The following is a 22,450-nucleotide window of genomic DNA, read 5'->3' as shown; positions in this document are numbered from 1 at the left end:
GGGTGGCGGGGCATTTTTGTCAGGGCCTTTATACAATCTGTCAACAACTTATTCAATAACAAAACCGACCCTACTTGCATTATCTGTATTGAAAATAATATTGCTTTTCTCCATTTTTTTACTTTTCGTTTCATACACAAATATGTCTTCGTTTAGTCTTGAGAGGTAATGGATAACCCCTGTAAGAGTGCGTTCTTCATGCGTCTATAATGAAGCACAAGTTGTGCAATCTCGAACCATACCTCTCCTGAACCGGCATTGCTTGATTCCAATTGCAAGAAAAGTCCAAAACAACTGGAAACAATGTCAATATAAGTAGAGAGCCTCCCACATAAAACATAGTAATATTCCTAAATGGTCACCCATTTCGATCATGCTCAATGCCGCTCAACTTCTCTGAGCTAATTAATTTCAATTAATGTTTTCAATTTAATCAGTCTTATGTTAATTACTTTTGATTTCAAACAAGTAAAAATTACGATTTTCATTTATCTAAATCAAAATCAATATATTTTTTTATATGATACACTTATATTGCCATCAAAACGCCTCACTATTATTTAAATTAACGATACAACATTTAGAAATGCTATATACGAGGGGAGTTCCAACAGTAATGCCTCCTATTTTTTATTCCGCCTAAATGGATTAAAAGGGATTGCAAACTGCATTGTTATGATGACCGAACTTATACATTCATGACCTCAAAGTTTCATCTCTCTCATATAGATATTAACTTTGTGAGACTCTAAGAAAGCAACTCCTGTCATGGACGTGCGTCAGAAGCAGGGACACGTCATAGAATTCCTTTATGCAGGAAAAATTGAACCGATCAACATTCACTAGCACCTGTTAAATGCTTCCGATGCTGATGCAGTTGAATTCAGCACAATTAGGTGATGGGTTCATCGATTTCAAAGCCACAATAGAGATGTGAGTGACAAAGCACGCTCCGCACTTTTACGACTAAGGCATTGAAAGACGCTGGCAAAAGTTCATCAAAAATGGTGGTGACTATCTAGAAAAATAAATTCTAGAGTACAAAAGGTTGCTCGTTTTAATGGTATAACACACGTCTTCGTAGCTCTTCAGCATTTTAGTTCTTGAGTTAAAACATACGAAGCCTTAATTTTTAAACGATCCTCATATATATATAATCATAAACGTTGGTTTAAATTTAATAAATATAAACCACCTTAAATCATTAAAAATTACTCATTAGTAAAAATGGATTTTTTTTTTTTTTTTTTTTTTTTTAATAAATTAAGTTAAACCAATTACCGCCCTTAGACTCGTAAATCAAATAATAAATAAAGCCATGACAATTATCTCCCCTTAAAAACTTGCAAAAAAAAAAAAAAAAAAAAAAAAAAAACTCTCTCTCTATAGATATTAACTGTAGCGTCTCTAAATCAAAATACGCTAACGGAAACAATTTACTGCACGAGCGTCGCCCTTTTAAAATACATCATTCAATAAAATAAAAAGCTATAGCAAACATCTAAATGACTACTTTAAATACAGTTCCTGATTTCAAAAAAAGAAAAACCAAAAGGTAATTATATATCTATATATTTTTAAATCAAATTTATTATGTAAATTCAAAAATATATATATTTTTTCTACTCATTTCTATCTCTAACCTATACCAATTTCCTTATTAATTTTCTTATAAATTTTATATCCAAACCTTTTACTTCAATTTTTCAGATTCATCTGCCTTACTTTTAATGCTAGGTTTATTTTTGGTGTCTTTTCAATTCAATAGAAATCCTCCTAAATTTGCTGATGAGGAGACCGTGCTTACCAAAAAAACTATGTATAATTATTCTACGTGACTTCATGTATACCACAAATAAAAAGCACGGATTTCCGAAACGATCGTACAGATAATTGACTTTGTTGTTGTTCCTTCTTATGAAACTGATTTTTAATTTAATTAAATTTTGATTTTTAAATTTTAAAAATTTTAAAACTTTTAAATTATAAATCACATTACTTAATATTGAATTAGCTCTAGGACATTTAACTATCGAGCTTATTATATATCTAAATTACAACGAGCATTTCCTGTATTTTAATTAAACTAGTAATTTCACTATTACATTAAAATACACTTAGCTCTTTAGACTATTATTCTAATCTCCTTTAAATTATATATATATATATATATATATATATATATATATATATATATATATATATATATATATGTATATATATAGTAATATTTCAGAGGAAACATAATTTAATATAAATACCAAAAAAAACAAAAACAAAAACGGGCAGGTGAAATTATTAAAATTTCCTTAAGGCCTTATCGTCTGACCCTCTAAGAGGAAACGTCAGAATGGTAAATTAAAAACTAAGAAACGAATGAGGAAAGAAGGGAATTTGGTATCAGTTGGAAGACCAGTGAGGAAAAAAAATCTCACTGTTCAGGTGGTTTTAAATCAATAAATACTTCCAACTGATGTTTCAAAATCTTTTATAGACAAGATTGTGTAGACAAAAGATTTTGAAACATCAGTTGGAGATATTTATTTTGACTGTGGACATAATATATATATATATATATATATATATATATATATATATATATATATATATATATATATTAATATAAATACCAAAGAAAACAAAAAAAACGGGCAGGTGAAATTATTAAAATTTCCTTAAGGCCTTATCGTCTGACCCTCTAAGAGGAAACGTCAGAATGATAAATTAAAAACTAAGAAACGAATGAGGAAAGAAGGGAATTTGGTTTCAGTTGGAAGTTGTGTAGACAAAAGATTTTGAAACATCAGTTGGAGATATTTATTGATTTAAAACCACCTGAACAGTGAGATTTTTTTTTTTTTCTCACTGGTCTTCCAACTGAAACCAAATTCCCTTCTTTCCTCATTCGTTTCTTAGTTTTTAATTTATCATTCTGACGTTTCCTCTTAGAGGGTCAGATGATAAGGCCTTAAGGAAATTTTAATAATTTCACCTGCCCGTTTTTTTTGTTGTTTTTTTTTTTTTGGTATTTAAAATTAAATTATGTTTCCTCTGAAATTTCTCCTTCCATTTTGCTGTACCAAGAATTTACTTACATATAGTAATATATATATATATATATATATATATATATATATATATATATATATAGTAATATATATATATATAGTAATATATATATATATATAGTAATATATATTTATATATATATATATATAGTAATATATATATATATATATATATATATATATTTATATATATATATATATAGTAATATATATATATATATATATATATATAGTAATATATATATATATATATATATATAGTAAAGAATAAAGAATACTGCAGAATCATGTTGACACATCGGTTCTCGCAAGATCACTGAAGTTAAGCAATGATGAGCCTGACTAGTACCAGATGGGTAATCATTTAGGAACGCTAGGCACTGTATGTGCTCTCCGCTTATCTTGGCATTGTTTCCAATCATCCTGAACTTATACAGGGTGAGTCGCGGGAAACGGATGTTTTCAAGGAAAACAAAATTCTGCGAATATTTCAATAAAAATTTTATAATGTACATAAAAACATTTACTAATTTACTATCCCTTACTCAAGGCGACAAAGAGCATTGTAAAAACATCCGTTTCCCGTGACTCACCCTGTATCCCTGTATATACAATTGGAACGAAAACTGTGCTAACTCAGGAGCGGTTTGGTTGAAGATTGTGCAACTCTTGGCATAATAATTTTACGTACAGACACTCTTCAGTGGGTACCCACAGTCTGACAAGACTGAATGGAGCCGCTTAAAGAATAAAGACTTAAACATAGCTATTTGTATGGATAATTAGTTTTTGCATAATTTATAATAAATTAATGTTCAGTGTTATCTTTTTGTAATTTTATTACCCTATTTTCTTATATATATGCAATAGTTTTGTAGATATTCACATGATTTATCACAATGATTTGATCAAAAATGTATAACTTATCAAAGCATTTCTGTTCATTAACATTCAACAAAAGTAATTTAAATCCAAACTATTATTTTAAATTACCACAGATTTTAATTTAAAATATATTATGTAAGTTATATATTTAGAAAATGATTACTTAATACTAGAATAATAGTCGCCAAGTAGCAGGTAGGTTTTTGTTTGTTATCATCGCAAAGCTCAACTTTTGCTTTCCTAAATCTTTTCCCTATATATTTTGATTAAGCATGAAAAATCTATAAAAGTGAAATTGTCTGTGTGTGTGTCTGTGTGTGTACATCTCCCCACCAAACTACTCTGTTAATTTTCAGTCTCCAGACTCGAGATTTGACATAAAAGGTATTGAGATTTGGGGAAATCTTTTTAATTGGTTTTCGGCCAGGAATTTAGCTGTCAATTCTACCAAACTCCTCCGTCAATTTTGGGTTTAAACACTTGAAATTTTAGATGTAGGTTACTTGGACATGGATCAAACTTTGTAATTTGATTTGAGTCCGAAACAATAAATGTTAAGGGGTCAAAATTGAGTTCTAAATTAAAGAAAAATTACATTTGTGGTCTCTACCGGTCTAAACACTTGCAATTTTACATAAAGTGTATTCAGACATAGGACAAGCTTTTTAAGAACTTTTTAGCTGAAAATTTTGGCTGCCAAGGAGTCAAAGTTCCAAAGATTTGACCTTTGCGGTCTCTAGTAAACTATTCAGCCAATTTTGGGTCTAAACATTTGAAATTTTACATAAAGGGTACTCAGACATGCAGTAATTCTTTTTAATTAGTTTTTGGTCAAAGTTGAAAGAGTTGACCTTTGCAGACTGTACCAAACTCCTCCGCCAATTTTGAGTCTAAACAGTTGAAATTTTAGATATAGGTTACCTGGACATGTCAAACTTTTTAATACATACATATGCACATAAAGTTATGAACAATACATAGGACCCGAGCAAAGCCAGGTTGAACTGCTAGCAAGTAATAAAATATCGTTTTTAAAACATATTGTTATATCAACTTGAGGAATCATCAGTATCTCACTCTCTCTTCCCCTCTTTGCATATATTCATTAACAATCGAAGGTAATAAAGAAAGGAAAAAATCAAGTATTTGCAATAGTCCATTATAATTAAAAAAGAAAAAAAATCCTATAATACTTGATGTGTTATTAATCTTGAACGAGCGTCTGGCTTCTAGCGAAAGTGGAATGTACTAGGGAATATTAAATTCACACGCGATCCCCAGCATATATATATATATATATATATATATATATATATATATATATATATATATATATCCCAAGTAGATGACATACAATGCTTAGTAGCTTAGTATTCTCAAATAGTTACCCATCTAAGATAGACCCGGCTCAACTTCGCTTAACTTTGGTGGTCCGAGAGAAACTGCTGTATTTGTGTGATTATGGTGTATGTAAAGAGAATATCAGCGAAATAGTAATACTATTTAGCCGTAGCTAGAAAGAGAGAGAGAGAGAGAGAGAGAGAGAGAGAGAGAGAGAGAGAGAGAGAGAGAGAGAGAGAGAGAGCAGAATTTTATCCGTTTATTTTTATATTTATCTGACTTTTTAAACTCACGTTTTTTTCTTGTTTCAAGCAATATAACAAAAGCTCATTAAAGGACCCAAGGGGTCATATTTTTCTATTCATATATTATATTTTTACTTTATGTAATAACCTGCGATCCAAATGGATCAAATTTAGTGATAAAATAAGTAAGGTTTAGATTTTTTACGGGTTATATGCTAGTTATATAATACCTTTAAAGTATCCGGTTTCTTTTTATAATATATTTTTATCTCTTTTTGTTTTTTCTCTTTTCTTCACCCTAACCGCAAGTTTCAAAGAACATACAAATATGTGCAATGTTCATGTAGTCCTGGGAAAATTAAACAAACAGGGGAGTGGAGGTAAGTTGAGCTCCACCCTCGGTATATCCGGGTAGCAATACCCAGGCCTCTCTAGGTCGTAGCTATAATGTAGATAGTAAAATGGAAATGTAAGATTTTTATTGGCTGGCGATTGAGGAAGTTTAATGATACTCAGCTAGTGTGCTAAGTATTTTTTATTGAATTTGAGGAGCGCGATTCAGCGAAATCATGCCTTCAAATGTAGGCCAACCTATGACGCTGGAGAGCAGTTACCTTCTCTCCCAAGATGGCGACCATGATCAGTAAATTACACACAGTAAAATGTCGCGTATATTTTATGTAAAAGTTTTAAAATTGTAAAAAAAAAAAAAAAAAATTATATAAAATAAAAATATTTCTAAAAGTTATAAAATGTCGAAATGATTAAATAAAAATATTCAAGAATTTCAAAATAAATGAAAAACAAGCAAACATTGGAGTTTCTTTTACCATGTTAGAAAAGTACTCGCACCAGAGAGTATCCTATATCTTTACAAAGTCACTATTCATTCATGCAAGAAGTATTGTTGCCCATCTGGGATACTATATCTACTACTAGTCTCTCATTTTTAGACAGTATTCATAAAAAGAGTCTCAAGTCTAATAGGTCCCGCACTATCAGCCAAGCTCCAACATTTGTTCCATCACCACAATGTTGCATCTCTTTGCCTGTTTTAGAAGTTCTTTAATAGAATGTGTTGTGATGAACTCTTAACACCTGTTCTCCTTCGACGTCCATACTCTCGACTAACCCGACAAGCAGCAAAATCTCGCTCCCATTACTATTGTAGGTTCATAGATATCGGAAAGTGTTTTATACTCTTATAGTATATTATTATATTTCCAGAGCGGTAGAATGAGTTCATCAATTTTCCAGTAATTTTGGCAACGAATCTAATGTAGGTATTCTATTTCAGGTCAAGGGTGAATGTCCAGTCTCAAAAGCTTCTCAAGGTGAGAACCGTTCATTTTAATTGGATCGATGGTGAAAAGATAGCAGTTTGGTTTTATTATTTGCATTATTGTTCTTATCTTGGATCTTATTCTCACAAAGTTTCGACTGATATATAATTTTGATATTCTGCAAGTAGAACTCGGGAATCTTTCTGTAAAACCCAGGCGTATATATGGAATTTGAATATATGGAATTTATTTGATCCAGAGGAATAACTTGTTTTCATTCTGACATTTTGACAACATAAGTATTTTTTAGTCTCGTTCGTATTGAGGATTGAACTTTCGATCACCAGAAAACTATCAATGATTATGACTTAGCAGTTTATCTGTTACACCGTACAGATTTCAGACAAAATGCATTCGAAAAACTGTTGACGAATAACATCCAAGATGAGAAAAATATTCTGAATAATGCTAATAATAATAATAATGCAATTAATAATAATAATAATGCTAATAATAATAATAATGCAATTAATAATAATAATTAAAATAATAATAATAATAATAATAATAATAATAATAATAATAATAATAATAATAATGCAACTAATAATAATGCAACTAATAATAATGCAACTAATACAAATCATCCGCAGGTCAACAATTTGGCTACATGTGAACATGAGAATAAAAGGTCAAAAGGTCATAGTAAATAGAAAAAAAAAATTAAAATCATTCCCCAAAATAGAAAGCGATCAAAGATTAAATCGCAAAATAAAAAAAAGACACAAATAAAAATTAATACTTAAATAAAAAAGTTATAAAAAAATAAAATCACAAAAATTTCAGCCTCATAAATAACAATGAAGTTATAAGTTGCAAGCAAGTCAACATCAAGAACAAAAGCAATAAAAAAATTGCAAAAAATCAAAATGATACCACAAACATTCTGTTTTTACAATGAGTCATCACTTATCCAGGCCCAGAGGCCACTCGAGGATAAGGATTAATAAATGAACAGTAGTCAATGGGAAAATGTAGTAATCGATGGTAGTGGAAATTTGGTAAATTAGATTACTTAATAGCATGGCTCATCAAGAACTTGTTCACATTGGACTTGAATACGACCATATTGTAGTCGGTTGGAAAGCAGGAAAATGGTAGCGAGTTACAAAGGCATGCAGTTCTAAGAAATAAGATTTTTTCATAGAATCTATGTTTATGTTTAGGCACAGATAAAGAATGGGGGAAATTATTGATAGTGATGTCAGCTAGACAAGTTTTTTTTTATAAAAGTCAAACCAGGGGGGAACCATAGATTGGAGCTCAGACGAGCACTTGCCATGAAAATAACGATAAGGCAGAGACAGGCTTACAACGTCTCTTCTGTGGGAAAGAGGTTGCAGGGAAAAGGATAGAGCATCCCTTGCTAGGTTACGAAATCTATTTTGAATTCTGGATAAGGTGCTTCTAGCAGCTCCTGCCCAGATGTGATAACAGTACTCCATCCTCCGACATGAAAACATGGAGTCTCCCCAAGACGTGAGCCATTCATTTCAATTGATGCCAGATAGAATCAGAGCATTGATGATAGAAGTTTGGTTTTAGATGCATTAATTTAACCAGCCACCGCTTTCCCCATTGCACTACATGAGCAAGATCAGAGGAGAGAGAAACAGAGAACTTGGTCGTTTACAGCCTTTGAAGTGTTGCCATAGATGGTAATGTTGTTAGCATAAACGTCTACAAATGATCTAAGGATATGATTTTGGAGATCATTGATGTAGATCAGGAAGAGAGTTCGGCCCAGGATGGATATCTGAGAGACTCCAACAATAATACTGTGAGCTTCTGATTTTTGCCCATCAACCACTACTATTATGTACCCATCAGAGAGAAACGATTTAATAACTGAGAAGACATTTCCAGCTGGAGATTTTGTGGAGAAGACCTTTATGCCATGCCCTATCAAAGGCCTTTGATATGTCAAGAGCAATTGCCCTAGAAAGGAAGCCTCCATCAAGAGATTTTTTAAATTCCATTTTCACCGCAAACAAGGCACAGTGCCACTTTGATGTAGGGAGCTACTATCGGGGACAGTAGTTGCGGGGATACTATGTAGGGAGTCAAGCAGCAAGATGTCTATTCATATTACACTTGAACTTCTGCATGTCAGTACAGTTGGGAAAACATGAAACCGGAAGGGAGTTACAGAGTCTAGCAGTTCTGGGGAATAAACTATTAGAGTAGAAGGCCTTCTTACATCTAAGGATCTCTACTGCATAGGGGTGGGACTTGGCTGCTTCTCAAGTTTGTCGGGGGTATTTACATCAAGGGCTTGTAGTTTGTCAGAGCATCCACCATTCAAATATTTGTAAAACAGGCAGAGAGATGCAACATTTCGTCGATAGGACAGTGGTTGATGCTTGGATGACAGTACAGGACCTATCAAGTTGGGAACTCTCTTTTGAACTCTGTCCAGGAGTGAGAGACTAGTAGCAGGTGCACGAGCCCAAATCTGACAACAATGCTCCATACATTGGCGAATGATGGCCTTGTAGAGGTACAGGATACTTTTAGGCATAAGTAACTTTCTAGCACGGTAGAAAGAACCCACTTTCCTTGCAGTGGCCCTGGCAATACTCTCAATGTATGTTCCAATTCATGTTTCCTGTAAATATTAAGCCAAGGAGTTTGAAAGAAGTAATTTCAGATAATGTATCTTTAGCCATAGCTATTCGTGGTTGAAAAAGTTTCTTGTAATTATTGAAGGAAACAAGCTTAGTCTTGGCAGCATTGAATACGACCATCCATTTTGGCCCCCATTCCACTACCGATTAGAGGTCTTGCTCTAGTGTTTCTGCCAGTTCCTTAGATATGTGTTCATTTTTTTTTCTCTTGTGCCTATTATAGAGTGTGATGTCATGAGCAAATATACCCATCTCAGACACAATTTTGTCAGGGAGATTATTTATGAACATTAGGAATAATAAAGGTTCAAGGATAGACCCCTGAGGTACACCTGCATTTATATCATATTGTTTAGATGTACGACCATCGAGGACAACATAGATTCTTCTCTTATTTAAGAAGGATTTAATTATGTTAAGTATTCGTTCAGTGATACCATATGATTTGATTTTCCTGAGAAGACCATTGTGAATACCCTGTCAAAAACCTTAGATATATCTAGAACTACCGCTCTACCCTCCCCTGCTTTGTCCAGTGCATGGTATATACATTCAGGGATTACAGTTGGGATATCTGCTATAGAACAGAATTGCCTATATCCATATTCTTGGTCGGTCAGAATTTTAGCATATGTAAGGTGATGGACTAGAGCTTGGTTAATTATGGACTCAAATATTGAAAAGCAGAAGGTGGCTAATGAGGGAGATAATTTAATGGGTCAGTTCTTGCGTCAGAATTTTTGTAAACAGTAGTCAGCAAAGCAAGATTCGTTAAGTCATTTGTTGAAAAGTTTGGAAAGAATTAGAGCAAACTCAGTGGAGAATTGTTTTAATTGCACAGCTGGAATGAGATCAGGTCCACATGCTTTTGAGGTGTCTAGGTTTTTTAGGATATCATGCATGAGAAGGAGTAATTTTCAGATCATCCAGTGTGGCATCAGCCTGCAAAAAAAAAAAAAAAGTCAGGAAGGGTGTGGTTTGCTGGGTTCAATGTGAAGTTTTAGGCAAACTGACTCGCAAGTATGTTAACCTTCTCAGATGCAAACAACCTCATGATTGTTGGATAGTGGAGGAATTGTTGATTGCCCATTATTTACTACCTTGTTGTAAATTTTCCAGAAATCACGGGTTCTTAATTTCTGGTGGTTTCGGTATATTCTCTCTTAGCTGTCACTATTTCTTTCTCACAATTACTTCTAGCTTCTTTATACTTTTGTCTGTTTGTACTGGACTTCTGTCAGATAAATCTGTGGTATGCATGCTGCCTTTGTGCAATGGCTGCTGCACAAATAGAAGGTAATCATTGGGGAGAGTGGGGCTTGCTATAGAATTTCCGCATGGGAACACGTGCTTCAATTGCCGTATTGAACCATTCAGTGGTCTCATTTGTGCACTGTTCAGTGGGAAGAGAAAAGATATTTCCCTATGGGGTATCTCTGATGAGATCCCTGATGGCTTCCCAGTCAGCCTTCTTATAATACCTTGTCTTTTTGAGCAATGGCTCTTTAATTTTGGGATTAGAATTAAGGGCGATCTCTACCATTATCACAGCATTATCAGTATTCTATGGGCATTCGTTACACAATCATTGGGAACTGTGGTCAGAAACAGATTTAGAAGTGATGCGTGTTGTTCTTGCTGGTCTGGGAAACGGGTTGGAAATGTAACCGTCTGTGATAGGGAATGAGATATAGAGAAGTTATGTGTTATGCTACCAGCTGCGTCTGTGTAAGTAGAGAAAGCAAGCCAATTACTGTGGTGAACATTGAAGTCACCAAATACATGTACTTGTGCTTTACTATCGAGGGAGAGTGCTGTATCTATGCTGTCAGAGACTTGGTTGATTAGAGTATAGTCCTGGGTCGAGGGAGAGCAGTAGAGAAAATATAGGTAGCTAATGTTATGTTGTATGTTAAGTCTAAAGCACATAAAGGACTGGTTGTCTGATTCTAGTTTTGTTTCTCTAGTCAAGGGCAAAGTGTTTCGATATAGACTCCAAGTCCGTGCATGTATCTGTCTGTGCCCTTATGGCAAAGTGGAAGATAACCAGGCATGTTAAAGTGGTTAGAAGGGATGAAGGAGTGTAAATTAGTCTCACTTAGTGCTAAGATATCCAGAGTGTTTGTTAGGAGAAAGGATTCAACATCATCTAAATTAGTTCTAAGCCCACGGAAATTCGTAAATGCAAGCCTCAAGGGAGGAGGTAAATTGGTTTCGTTTGAGTTTAAGCCAGGTTTAATCGTAATTTTTGACTGAAAGATTCGCTAATCCTATGATAGCACATTAGCTATAGATCTTGCAGAACGGAAATCATATTGCATGTCACTGGAGATGGTTATTTTTTTAGTAGGTGGTTGACTACTTCTCTATTTAACACAGATTTCAGCAACTTATTCATGACGCACATGAGATTAATTGGTCTGTATTGAGAGGAAGATGACCGATCACCTGAATTTTTAAATATGGGATATACTGATGAGGTTTTCCAGGGTGTTAGGAAGCAATTCTCCTTCAGACAACACTTCAACAACTTTGTAAGTATGGGAGCTAATTCTGGTTGAAGCTTTTTGAGCACTATAATAGGAATGCCATCAGGGATGATTTTGTGGAATCAAACTTTTTGATTAACTTGGCAATATCATGCACAGATATTTGTATGTCGTATACTGTGTTTTCAGACACAGGAGGAAATATGAGGGATTGGCGGCCCTGACCGCATTGTGTAGAATTAGCTGCAAAGTTTTTGGCAAAGAGTTTGGCTTTGTCCAATGCTGACGAGATTGCCTGAGGTCCATTGATGATAGTTGGGATAGAGCACACACTTCTATTCAGGACCCTGTTTGTTATTTGTCAAAATTGGTGGGAACCAAGCCACTGCTCAGCTACTTTGGACTTGATGGAGCGAGCATACAACTCTCTCACGTTCTTTATTACTCTTTTACAGTGGCTGCTGGCAGTCCTGAAGGCGGCTTTAGTCTCAGGACATCTATTATGTTAGAAGCAATTGAAATAATGATTTTTATGCGCAATGGCAGCAGCACATTCTGGAGAGAACCAGGTTTGTGTTGGAAATTTTTCAATGCCAGTTTCACTTAGGAAGAATAGGTCTGGTTTGATCTGTAATTGTATTTCAACCTCTGGAAAGTTAGAACATAGACCTCTGATGTTGGCGAAGGATACATGGCTATGGGGGTCTACGTTAGAAGTTGGACTTCTTAATTAAATTGTGTATTATTTCTGGAGACTTTTCATGATGGAGTTTTAGGATTTGTGGAATAAGTCGACAGACTTGGTTAGAGCAGGGCAGAGAGGGAAAGTAAGGGAGAAAAAGAAGTGGAGAAATATTTTTTGCAGACCATGATAAGGTAAAGACGTTACAATTACTTACTAATATGGCATTGAGAAGCCCTACCAGAAGCTACTGCATAGTCCAGAATCCATTCACTAAATACGCACAAAATATATTTTTTGTGATTGGAAAAAAGTTTTACTCTGATTTTTGAAAGCATTTGCGAATTTTTCAAAATTTACACCAAAAAGGAAAAGTTAACAACATATGAAAAAAGAAAAAAAATCACACTCTATTTTCTAACTACTGAACTTGTGCTTAATCTAAAGGAACACAGACTTAAAGAATTGATTTATAAAATATGAGAATAGCGATTTTGCGGAATCGAGTTTGCAAAAGCATAGCATTGTTAAATGAAAATACATTCATGAGAAATAAAAAATGCATCAATTTCCTCAAATAAATATAAATAATTCCTAAAATTCTGGTTTTATTGCAGCCTTTTTGATCTAATAATGTGTTTTATATAAAAATAAATAATTTTTATAATTTTTGTATCTGGCAAATAATTTACGCCGCTAAACTACACATTTACCCTACATTACATTTCCTATGGAAACACTTATTTGTTATATATTTTTTTTTGTTTACTTCTCTTTTCCCGGCTCATTATCAACATTGCTCAGACATTAACTTTTTTTTGGTAAATTTTTACCTTATCTCCACCTCCACAATTAAATTTAAAATAACGATGATTAAAGGTTTTCGACTATGCTGAATAAGTCAATATCTTTTAATTTTGGCAGAGACAAGTAGTTTTCGAGATATAAAGACATGCATTATGCACTGTAATTCAGTGGCCATGAGATTTGTATGCAAATCTACTTCTCTCTGCCCGACACTGCCACCCCGCCAATTCTTTTGGGTGGGTTATAGTCTTTGCAGGTGGGTATGTTGACAACAATTATAAAGGTTAAATTTAGACTAAATACTTTGACACCCCCCTTATAAAATAGGTGTCTATTTCGAAAGCCGTTCTTACCATGGCGAGGTTGAGGGTGTCTATTCCGAAAGCCATTCTTAATATGAGAAGGTTGGGGGTATTTATTCCGAAAGCCGTATTTTACATTAGGATGTTGAACGTTGGCCACCAACAACAACCATAGTTTAATTTTTTATGAGGAGAGGGAGCATGCTTCCACCAGGCAACGGGTCCTGCTAGTTATTAAATAATTCTCTCTCTCTCTTCCTCTCTCATATATATATATATATATCATGAAATTAATAGTAGAAGACAAAGGCAAATGTAAACTTCAAACCAAATAAAAAAGCTCGATACTACGAGATTAGGAAGTAGAGCTTAATACAAGAAGTATAAATGAAAACCGTGAAACAAATTTTACATGTAAAATTTATTTTTCGACAAAATACCTCCAATAAATAAAGACGGTTAATATGTCCTTATTCTGATGGGTTAAAAAAAATGCAGAATTCTTCTCTTCAGAGGAAAGAAATATATATAAATATATAGCAAATGAAGTAGGATGATACACAATCTCATTAGTAACTAAGGAAACTATTAATCATGTTACAGAAGAGTAAGGAATAGAAAAAATATAGCAGATTAAGGGCCAATACATTATTCAAACTAAAATAAAGATGAGATAAGTAAGGTATGTAGACTATGTGGGATTATCTATTAGGCAGTAGATAAAATGCAAAGGAAGTGATTTCAAAGTTATCATATTTGCATTTCGCTTTATGTTTGCATTAGAATATCAATTTGTTTCTAGTATTAACTAAATTAATATTTTGTAGGGAAGTTGTTATTCCGACTCAGATAAGATAGAATTTGGATCCTGAGGTATAGGACTTAGATTTACTGATAATTGCCCATTTAATAAAGAAAGTGGTGTTAGATTTTTGTTCTTTAAAATAAAGTCGTTAAAGGTGTTCCCAGTTTCACATCTGCATCCATATTGTTAAATGAGGACATGTAATTTGAAATTCTCAGCTTAATTAAAGTGGAGATGGATCCAATATAGGCATATGTTTTGGTGCATTCTGATTACTGTTGTTGGGGATTTAGACCCTACAATTGTTATGGTTAGGGTAGGGTATGGGGAGAATACTGGGTTTTTTGTAGTTGAGCGGACTGTCTAAGTTGTTAATAAGGGAATTATCCAAAGAAGATTCTTCGTTATTCATACTGACGGTGCTGTCTCCATGCAGGCTTATTGGGAGAGAATGTTGATCTAGCTCATTACTATTAGAGTGTCTTGGGATTTGCTCTTGCGAACCGGTAGAGGAGTTTATTTTGGGGGTGGCTTTAAGGGGTATCTCGGTTACGGTGCAAGAATAAATCACATCCTTATGTACGCAAATGTTGTCAAGAGGGCATTTACGCTTTTTCTGGCAATTACATTTAGTTTTAGTGGTTAAATTGAAAGGGATTGGAGATCTAATTGTCTAGGCCAAGTTAGACATTGTAGCGCACATGATCTTGATGGGGTTTTTATTAAATAAAGTGCTATATTTATGCGGGTATTTCAATGAATTTTCAACAATATTGAAAAACTCCTTATGGATATTGGTTTTTACATTAGAGCTGAAGGAGGGAGGATGAACCAGATGTTATTTTTGCTTCTCAGCCTTTTCCTTGGGCTAGACTTATTATGGCTACGGATTTGGTTGGAGTGTTTGTGGATGGAGGGTTGAAGTTATTTTTGCTATTGTTATTAGACTGATGGTTTCTTTTAGTACACAAAGTTGTGTGTAATTACTGAATGTAAACGGCGGATTTCATCGTTTTTATTATTGCATTTTATCTCGTCAGACTATCCTGAATTTCTCAGCCCATCGTTATAGAACATTGAGTTTTGATTGAAAGTTTTCTTGCTTAGAGATTCTATTGGAGATAGATGGTATTTATTTGGAGAACTTATGAACGTACAGAGTGTAAGATTTGGCTTATGGTAAGGGCTATATGTTTTCGAATTAAGATTCAGTGTAATGTCCAAGAAGTTAGAGGTTTTATTAGGTTCAATTGTTATAAATTATTAAAGAAATTATGAAGTTTTTTAATTGTTTTATTGTATTCCCTAGGTCAAAAAGGGCATCATCCCTATATAAGCTTCCCTGGATCTGTTTAAAATGTATCTTTAATTTTTTTAGCAGGGAAATCCCCATCAGATTAGTTATCAGATCCAATATCCCATAAAGATATCAAAATTTCCTCTTCCAGTGTTTATTGTCAAAATGTTATGAGAGAACGTCTGGCTAAGCAAATCAGTTTAGTTTCTAAGTTTATTAAATCTAAGCGTTTTTTTTCGGAAAAATAGGGTTTTTTAAAAAGAATAAGAGAAACTGATTAGCAGTAGTTGCTTATGTCGAATGTAATAAACTTAAGAAGACATTTATCTTTAAGAATAGTAAATCAATTAATCACCAAGTCAGAGTTTTGCAAAAGCGATAGTTTAACTTTTTCCATTTGATGTGGGATAATTCTATCTAGGATTCTTTTGCTCACTATATCAATATCAGTGCTAGAGGGGCAAATTGCTAACTCATTTCTTTCCTCTGAAAAGAAGAATTTTGCATTATTTTGAAACTTCACGAAATAAGGATATATTAACCGTCTTTATTTATTGGAGGTATTCTGTTGAAAAATAAATTTTACATGTAGAATTTGGTTCAGTTTTCATTTATGCTATATATATATATATATATATATATATATATATATATATATATATATATATATATATATACACCCACGTGTATATGTATATTTTAGTAATATTCTTAAATGCCTTTAAATAACATGGAACTTATTAATATTGTTAACAACATGTGATTTATTATGGAAAAAAAAGAAAGTACTCGGGTCAAAAGTTACTATGGCAGTTACATCCGCCAGTTCTTGCACGAAACCAGAAAACTAATAAGAAAACCGGAAAGGATCAAAACCAAAATATGTAGACAGGAATTATCTATACTATTTAATAAAACTTGAAAGAAAAGAAAGCGGTCTATATTTTTATTGTTTTCCTCCTGTTTTAAACTCTCGTTTTCTTACACCAAGAAACCTAACAACTCATACCCACCTTTCTCTCTCTACCGCTTCTCTGCCTGGTTTTATTCATTTTTAGTACATACATTATCTAATGTGATTGTAAAACTCCCTCCCCTCTAACTTTGACCTTATTAATCTTCTTTCCCTTTTGCTTTTAAATCTCACTCCTTTGCCTTTTTATGATTTGCATCGACTATAGAACGGTGTTTTGCCAATGTTGTCCCACTTCATATCTAGTTCCTTACTTTTTATTTCTGTTGCATTTGAACTATATATTACAAAAAAAAAAAAAAGAAAGCTCCAAGAACTATTATTTCCATAGATTGGACTTTACGCCCGCTCTTCACTACAGGATTCTTCAACACGGACTTTTTATTCCTTCGTTAACCCCAGATATTTTTTTAAAGAGATTCCAAAGGATATCTTACTGAACTTCTTTTGGACCCACTAATCGCGCCACCTATTGCAAACTTTTGATTCTCATTGGATATTTGCAACCAGGCTCATTAGACTTTGCTTAGTATTTCTTTTAATTTTTCTTATGAACTTTAATTTTTCTTTCAATTTTTTTTCCTCAACGTTCTCCAAAATTGAACTAACCAGCAAAAATAGATACTTATCTATACTTACCTTTTGCCTTTGAAGAGAAGAGCCTATATTTGAAACTCTATGGAATAAGGAACACATCACCTTTATTTCGCATTTCTTGTTTTGAATAAAATATTGTAAATTCCATTCTGCAATATCTTGATTTTTCTACTTATATATATATATATAATAAATTCCACCGGCAAGCAATGTTGCAGCCCAAAAGAGCCATGGCAGTCAACGAACCGGAAGTCTAAGACTCGAGTTTCGCCCTCATCTGGGCTCATCAGTTAGACACATCCGAACTGAGAATTCGAAACCCGAGCCTCTTGCATGTGAGGCAAGCACTCTGCCAACTGAGCAAACGCCCCGTCACAACAAAAATTCTATTAACTAACACAGATCAAGCAAACCGCGCCAAAATCCGACTACAAAATGGACCTACTTTGTCTCGACAAGGGACGCCGTCATCAAGCAGCTAATAACCCCAAGCCAAGAATTTCTTGTGTGCAGGGCGTTTGCTCAGTTGGCAGAGTCCTTGCCTCGCATGCAAGAGGCTCGGGTTTTGAATCCTGATTTCGGATGTGTCTAACTGATGAGCCCAAATGATGACGAAACTCGAGTCTTGGACTTTCGGTTTGTTGACTGTCATGGCTCTTTTGGGCTGCGACGTTGTTTGGCGGTGGAATTTATTATAAATAATCTCTCACATTCTGAAAATCATATATATATATATATATATATATATGTATGTGTGTGTGTATGTGTGTATGTGTACGCACGCGCGTGCGTATGTCTATATGTATTAACAGACAGTGATGTATTAGTGAGAAAGAAAGACAGGGGATGCGGGAAAGCAGATCTCTCTTTTTGTTAATCAGGAAGTATATCAAATAGGAATGAACTGGGAATATCCTGCATGAGAAATTATCGTGCAGAATCTTAAAAAAACGGACATGTTTTTGACAACAACTAGAACTACAAAAGAAGCCGGATTTCTAAGTTCGTTGTCCGTTTCAGTTTCGTTCCGGAAATTTGTGCAGAGTAGTTTTAGAGGAACTATGTTCTTCTAACCATTCGGCGGAAGACGAAACACTCCTATTTTATTCTTTCAAATTCTATTTTGTGTTAAACATGGAACATAAACTGCTCTTTGTTATTTTATTTCTAGGGTGTTAGACACAAGGTTAAGTGTTGGTTTGATTTATATAGAATAAACTGGAACTGAACTTGGCAAACCCAGGTTTTCAATTTGTGTCATTAACCACTTAGCCATCGTCACCCCATTCTTAATCATACTTGCAGGGTGCGAGGTTACACATTTACGATACCAAAACCTTTCTTTCTTTGGGACGCACTTTCAAAACAAAGTTTAACTCGTAAGCAATAAGTATTTTAAAAATTAATTTAAGTAATATGTGGCTCTGCCGTGTTCTCACCAAACTCCATTTTCATATGTCACAATGTAATTCATCTTAACCCTTTCATGCAAACTGGTATTCCACAACAACAAACAGGAAAGTTGTAAAAAATATCATACATTTTGATTTGACTAATAATTTTTGTTATTGTAAGAGTCAGAAATATTGAGGAATAAGTTTTTCCCTATTAGTCATTACAGGCCTTTGCGGAAGTAAGTTTACGTTAAAAGCTTGTTGTTCAAGAACAAGCCCGATCAAACATGTAGAATTTTTGTAAAACATCATATATAGAAGTGACAATGACTACACAATATTAATGGTTCCATTCTTGATTTATCCCTGGCCAGAGATAGGCACAAGCATGAAATAAACAAACATTATAAACAAATCATTTACTTACGAGGTGCCTTCAATAAGCTTCTAGACTGTTTTGTACAAGCACTGAAAATTCAGTAGGCTATTGCTCTACATTTTATGAGATGATTGACACATTTTTATGATTTCAGGTTCAAATGAACAGCACAGCAAAAATTAGAATACACTCTACTAAAAACCTGATTATCACAGCTGGTGAATTTTAAAAAGCAATCTGGATGTGAGGACACTTTAGAAGAAAAATATGCAATAAAATTTTGTTTTAAACTAAGACAAAACGCCATAGAAATATATGGAATGCTTCAGACTGCTTTTGAACCACTATACATGAATCGAGCATCAGTTTTTGAATGGCATAAGTGGCGGTCAAAATATTAAGGAAGATCCGCACAACACGAGAGAGGTTTTTTACGTCTTTATTATTTGGAGAGTTAACCAAAAGAAAGAGAGAGAACAAGATTTATGAAAGGAAGAGAGTTCCAAATAAGGGGGCATCACTCAGGATGTCAAAGGTTTACTTTTAACACCTCTCCTTAAACTTTACATCCTGAAAGTTTCTTTTTTATGTAATCTAAACGGGTTTGCACATAGTTTAGTTACATTGTACCATCATTTATCTTGTCCCTTATGAGCTTTACCCGCTTACTTGTGGTGGAATTCTTTGCTATGCATGTTTGATTGTCTGAATATATCATTGCTTGATTCTATTTTATTATCCATTTCGTTTATCAATTGTGTGAGGTACTGACCTTCTTGCATGGCTAGTGTCATTGCTGCATATTCAGCCTCACGTGTAGATAAAGTTACTGTAGGTTGCTTTTTGCTTTTCCAGACAATAACGGGGTCTTCCTCATTTAGAGAGAAACAATATCCAGATGTGCTTTTCCTGTCCTTAGAGCTTCCCACATCGGCATCAGCAAATCCTATTAACTTTAGGCCGCTTTCACATTTCCTTAAAGAAAAACAAAAATCTAAATTTCTCTTTAAATATCTGAATGCATGTTTCACTGCATTCCAGTGTTCCAGTGTGCGGTTCTGATTTACGATATTTTCCATCACAATTATTATTTCGACAATTTTCTTTCAGTTTTTTCCTTGTTTTCTTTTTTTACTAGAAATACTGGTATTTTGGTTGTCAGATTTTTTGAACTTCAAATATTTTTTTGCTAAATTTATTTTCCTTTGTTTTATAGAAGTAGATTTCCATTTATTTATTGGATACAAAAAATAGTTTGGTTTGGTACAGACTAAGTTTTTTTTTTAGTTTACGATTAAATATATATTGAATTTGAAAGATAAAATCCCAAATTTAATCTCTAAAGCGAAAACATTTATATTTACTGGTTAAAAATACAGTGAAAAATGTTGTCACCGCGAATAAAAATCATTAAAATTGGCTGCATGAATAAATCAAAACTACAATACTGAAAAGAAAATTCTCATTTTTCGGGAATTATTTCAAGCATATAATTATGTAAATTAAGATATTGAATTTAAAATTTACTTCCTTTTTACTAGAAATTACATAATCATCCAAAAAACTGAGTTATGTTTTAAAAAAAAACTCTGCATTCAAATCTAACAAAATGCCCGCCCATTTTTAACAACGTATAAAATATGTTTATTGTAATAATTTCGTTTAATTAATTTTATTTTAATAAAAAAAAATTCAAATACTTATTTAATTAGAATGCTTTTGATTTTTTTTTTTTGTATCCAAAAAGATTCAAATCTAACTTGGTATAAGTGTTTATTCAGTAATACTCTAAAATTAATGATTTTTTATACGGTCCCATTGATAGTAATCGGTGAAATATAGGTTTCCAGCCTTTTTTCGTATGGGCACTTTATTGATAGTACACATATGAAATGCTAGTATTCTTCGAAGTAATCTCCTCCGGCTGCAATGCACTTGTTTTACCGTTCCAACACCTTCTGGAAGGCCCCATGAAAGTCCTCTTGTGTGAATGTGTCTATGACCCTCGTCACAATCTCTTTCATCTCCTTGATTGTCTCATAACGACGGCCTCTAAGGTTTTCCTTAAGCTTAGAGAATAACTAAAAGTTACAGAGAGCTAAGTCTGAACTCTAGGGAGGGTGGGGAATTGTCTTGATACTCATCTTGGTCAAATAGTCTGTGACAAGAAGGGTGCATTGTCCTGGTGGAAATGCCACTGACTCCATTTGAAGAGTGCTGGCCTCTTTCAACGGAATCCTTTCCTGAACTCCCTTAAAACCTCAATATAGTATTTATTGTATACTGTCTATATAGTGGGACCCTAGTGCATGTAGACCATGCTCGTGCTGTCAAAAACGGAATCATCATAAGTTTCTGAGTGGATTTACCCTGCCTCGCCTTTTTGGGTCTGGGAATGCCAGCATGCTTTCACTGGGAGGTCTGTCTTTTGACTTCTGGGTCATAGCAGTAGATCCAGCTTTCATCACAGGTCACCAGAACATCAAAAACTGTGGGATCTGAATTGATCAGATCGACCATCTCCCTGCTGTCATGATAACATATTTTTTCTGATCTTCTTTGAGCACCTTTGAAACTAACTTCACACAAATCTTCCACATCTTCAGTTCCTAGCAAATAATTGTGTGTAAAGTTCCCACACTGACATCAAACTGTTTTTTTATCTATGAAATTCTTTATTTGGCCAATCAACTAGTATGTTCTGACTTCTTTACTCCTCCCACATCTCTCACGATCTATCATAGACTCCTTACCTTCCTTGAATCTTTTATGCCACTCAAAAACTGATGCTCAATTTATGAAAGATGGTCCAAAAGCAGTCTGAAGAATTTCATAGGTTTCTGTGGCATTTGTACCAAGTTTAAAACAGAATGTAATTGCATATCGTTCTTCTAAAGTCTCCTCATATTCAGATTGCATTTTTAAAATTCACCAACTGTGACAATCAGGCTTTAGTAGGCTGTATTCCAATTCTTGCAGTAGCTGATCATTTAACCCTGAAATCATAAAAATTGGTCAGTTATCCCATAAAATGTATGGCAATAGCATACTGGATTTTCAAGAATTCACAAAGATTTTAAATACCTGGAAACTTATTTGAGGCACTTCGCATATTCACAGATGTTCATGTTTCGTCTTAATGAAGACGAATCAGTATGGCTACATACATAGTCGACTTGCTGATCGTGCATCTCAACCGTTACTGGCTGTTAAGAT

This window comes from Euprymna scolopes, chromosome 41, assembly GCF_053919585.1.
Source record: "Euprymna scolopes isolate OS-2025 chromosome 41, ASM5391958v1, whole genome shotgun sequence".
Taxonomy (NCBI): Eukaryota; Metazoa; Mollusca; class Cephalopoda; order Sepiida; family Sepiolidae; genus Euprymna; species Euprymna scolopes.
Note: the sequence above shows the minus strand (reverse complement) of the source record.